Consider the following 4,873-nt stretch of genomic DNA (forward strand, 5'->3'; position numbering starts at 1 on the left):
ATTATTTTTACGGTAGGAGAGCGGAAAGGGTAGAATTTACTATTACCTCTCCAGTGAGTGCAACAGTAGAGAAAGTGTTGGATAGCGTAGGGGTAAAAATTACTATTCCCACTCCAGTGAGTGCAACAGTAGGGAAAGCTTTGGATAGCGTAGGGGTAAAAATTACTATTCCCACTCCAGAGAGTGCAACAGTAGGGAAAGCGATGGATAGCGTAGGGGTAAAAATACTACTCCCACTCCAGAGAGTGCAACAGTAGGGAAAGCGTTGGATAGTGGGAGGGTAAAAATTACTATTCTCACTCCAGTGAGTACAACAGTAGGGAAAGCGTTGGATAGCGTAGAGGTAAAAAATACTATTCCCACTCAAGAGAGTGCAACAGTAGGGAAAGCGTTGGATATTGTAGGGGTAAAAATTACTATTCCCACTCCAGAGAGTGCAACAGCAGGGAAAGCGTTGGATAGCGTAGGGGAAAAAATTACTATTCCCACTCCTGAGAGTGCAACAGTAGGGAAAGCGTTGGATAGCGTAGGCGTAAAAATTACTATTCTCACTCCTGAGAGTGCAAAAGTAGGGAAAGCGTTGGATAGCGTAGGCGTAAAAATTACTATTCCCACTCCAGCGAGTGCAGCAGTAGGGAAAGTCAATACTTCATATATGAATAAAAAAAGATTAAATATTAATACCAATTAAAAGTAATTAACAATTTATTATAATATAATAATTAATCTATTAAAAAACAAAAAAAATAATTATTAAAAATAATTACCTATTAATACAAATTGTTTACTAATTAACAAATAATTAATTAACAATTAAAAAATTATTAAAAAATAATTCAAATTGTTGTCTATATTCTCTCCATTGGATATTGTGTCCATTCTATATTTTTAATTCGATATTACTGCAATTCTATTCAATATTTTTGTTGTCTATATTCTGTCCATTTGATATTGTGTCCATTCTATATTTTTAATTCGATATTACTGCAATTCGATATTTTTAACTCGATATTTTGACTGTGTGCATATATATCTGTCTGTTTGTCTGTCTATCTATGTATCAATTCTTGGCCAATTGCTTCCTGTCCATTTTCAAGAAATTATAAATATGCCATTTAAATACTGTCCTGACAACATTGCCTCCTTCTCACCAGGCTCTCCTGTATAACAGTACAACGTTACACCATCCTGTCATAAGTGAAACTGCTATGTTTGAGATGCTCCTGCTGAAATTAAAATGTTTTCTGTAAACCACTCTGCTAGTCCGTAGAGCTAGGTCTGTGCTACATCAAATAACTAAAATAAAACTAGATACTGGTAAAAATCAGGTAAGCATACAAGCAAAACTTTAACCAAACTTGCACTTCACGCATGTACCTGGTTTGAAACAAATGTGCGTTTTCTTCTGAAAGCTGTTTTTAAGCCAAAGCAAACAGAAGCAATGTTTGCTTTGGGAAGTGTTAATTTTTTTCTTTTGAAATATTCATTTGTATTTAGCCTTTGTATTCCTAAAGCCGGAAATTATGTTTTGCCATATATGCTTGGCCTTCTGCATGGGCAGCTTCGTCCAAGAACACTTTTTAGTAGCTGTACTTTTAAAGTCAGAATAGTTTATTTATTTAACTTATATGATTAATTATTTATTTCGGGATTTGTCTACATATATAGACAAGTAGTCTAGACAAGCCAGTAGGTAGTTATTGTTGGACCTTGTTTCTATTTAAAAAACATTTTTTTCTTTTGCCAATACCTTTGACGCCGTTTGACGAACCTTCACAACTTTTTCCAAACTAATGATCAGCTCAGGTCAGCTCCTGTCTTGAAAGTTTTGGGGTGGTTCGTCAAGCGGGGCTGAGAAAAAAAGGGGGTCCCAAAACACATTAATTCCATGTTCATTTTCATAGGAATTCTGGACCAGACTACAGCCCGAACTGCTGAGCGGAATTACGCCAAATTTTGAAAAGAGGTAGCTCTTGGTCCAGAGCGCATTATTTGCTTTAAATGCTGTAAATCCGTTCAGTAGTTCCTGCAAAATTCAAATAATATTGATTTCTGAGCACTGAGAATGAGCCCCGAACCCTCCCAAGCACGAGCTTCATTTTGATTGGCTGCCAACACTCCAAACCAGGAAGTTTTGGCAGTCAGTTTGTGACTCTGTAAAACCGAGTCACAGGAAAAAGGGAAAACAAGTTAAAAGTTAAGAATAGGGGTAGAAACACCCTGATACTTTAGGCCTGATAGGCCCAAAAAAAGCATTTTTTAAAATGTGCGGCTGTATTCGTGTGCGCGTACTTGGAAGAACATTTTTTATCAAAAATGAAGTGCGGTCTCCCGCCTTTCTTTTAAAAAAAAACCCGGGTGGGCCAGTTCCCGGGCAATCCTAATTCAAATGCAGGGGGCTCGCACCCCCCCCCGCCCACACAACCCCAGGGATCGCCAGCTCCCCGGGGCTTTATTTCAATTTATAAAAATGCATGGGGGGTTCTTGCCGCCCGGGGACTGACACTTTTCTGGGGCTTTAATCATTGAGTGCGGTGGATGTAGTGGCCCCCACAGCCAAGGGGACCTCCACCTCCCCAGGGCTCTTTTTTGTAAATTAAAGGGGTGGTGGGAGCTCATGCCCCCCACATTGCCCCGGGGACCACACCTCCCTGGGGCACTAATTATCTAAATGCGGAGTCCGTTGCGGACCCCGGGCACTGGGGCCAACCTCCTCCCCGGGGCTTTACACATTTGTGATGGGGGCTGCGCAGCCCCCCTCCTGGATCCCTACATGGCCCTGGGGACCGCCACCACCCTGGGCCGGCTCCTGCAATGTCCCTTGGTACGTACCCCAGGATATTGCCATTTGCTATGGCAGGACGGAAGCGTGGCTCCTGCCCTTCCATAGCAAACACTGCTTTGCTACTTAGAAGCGAGAGCAGGAAACCTGGTCTCACTTCCAAGAAGCAAAGCAGAATCGCTTTTGGGCAAGGGGAGCTGCATATTAGCACTCCCCTTGCCCAAAAGCAATGCCGGCACCCCCAGGAGGCAGGGAGCCGGCTGGGACCATGAGGGCATTGAAGGTCCCCCCACGGTCCACAAATTGAGGGCCGGCCCTGGTGGATGGGGTCCCCAGGGCCAGTAGTGGCCAAGGGAAGGGGGGCGCGCAGCCCCCTCCCTAATTAAAAAATAGAGAGGCCAGGCCCCAGGCGTTGCGGTCCCCGGGGCCAATCGTGGCCCAGGGAAGGGGCCATGCTAAGCCTGGGATATGGGGTCCCAGGGTAAGAAATGGCCCAGGAAAGAGAGGCCACAAGGCCCCCACCCCTTTTGAACATTTAAAAAAAAAAAAATAAGGCCGGGCCAGGTAGGATGGGGTCCCTGGGGCCATAATTGGCTTCAGGACCCCCTTACCAAAAAAAACAGGCTGGCCAGGCCCCGGGGATTGGATCCCTGGTTTGTAATTTTAAAAAAAACAAATAAGGTTCAATCCCAGGGGGAAAAATATTAAGAGAAGGGGGGCCATACAGCTCCCCTTCTAAAAAACAAAAAACACGACAGAAACCAGCATCTCGCCGGAGGACTCACCCCTCCCTGCACCAATCTGCAAACGCGCCTCGTGTCTTGATTTGGGTTGGGGGATGAAGTCCCCTAGAGTCTTATGGGTCCTCAGGGGCCAACTAGCTCACAAGGTAGGTCCAGTAAGCCCCACACAGTGGTATTGCTGAGAGGTGGTCAAAGTCCATTCCCCTTTTTACACCACTCTGCAAACGCAACTCTTGGTACATTGCGAGTGTGGCGATGAGGTTCTCTTGTGTCCTAAGGACCTCAGGGCTAAAGTGGACTTCATCCCCCGGCAGCAGTGCGCCAGGAGCTGCGTTTGCTGAGTGGTGTAAAAAAGGGGCATGTCCATTAAGCACTCTTAGAAAAATAGCTGTATGGGACTTACTGGAGGTAACAGGAGGGCTAGTTGGCCCCAAGGGACCCTCAGGAGAAAAGGGGACTTTATTCCCAGACCAAGAGCATGGCAGGAGGTGCCTTTGCAGAGTGGTGGAGAAAGGGGACATGGCCTGTGTCCACCTGTCAACAATCCCACTGTGTGGGGCCTACTGGCGGTAAGAGGTAGGCTAGTTGGCCCCTAACTGCACCCAGCAGTGAAGGGGACTTCAATACCCATCTAAGAGCGCACCAGGGGGCGTGTTTGCAGAGTGGTGGGTAAAGGAGCGTGGCCTGCTATGAGAAGTTAGCAATCCTGCTGTGTGGGACTTACTGGAGATAATAGGAGGGGTAGTTGGCGCCCAAGGATGTCCTTGGGGTCCAACTTCCCCTTTTGTTACCTCTAGTAAGACCCACACAGTCAGATTGCTAAAACGTCTTTGGAGGCCACGCCCCCTTTCTCCGCCACTCTGCAAACAGGCCTTCTGGCAGACTACAGTACAGAAGTCCTCCTGGTACCTCCTGTAAGTCATATGCAGCAGAATTCCTGAGCGCTGGTCAGAGACCCATCACCCTTTCTCCACAACTATGCAAACACGACTACAAGTTAAACAAGCATTTGCACGAAATAGGTTTCGATTTGCGAGGGTTAGAGCTATTGGTTTTGTAAATGTAAAAGTGTTTTAATAATGTTTCTTGGAGTCGAGTGGATGTAGGTTGTGTGTAGTAGAATTATGTGGTATGTTGTGCAGTGAAATTATATGCATAGAAAGTATGTGGTATTTAGTGCATAGGAATTATGTAGAGGGGGATAAGGTGTTATAGGGAGAAATTGTGTGGTATGATAATCTGTGTTGTGGAGTTGTAACCTCAGGTTTAGTCTTCCTCACTTCCATAGAAACTAAACTATGAACTCAAGGAGATTAAAAAAAGAAGGAACCACTGAGGAGCACTTCTG

This window comes from Lissotriton vulgaris, chromosome 7 (genome assembly GCF_964263255.1).
Source record: "Lissotriton vulgaris chromosome 7, aLisVul1.2, whole genome shotgun sequence".
NCBI classification, from domain to species: Eukaryota; Metazoa; Chordata; class Amphibia; order Caudata; family Salamandridae; genus Lissotriton; species Lissotriton vulgaris.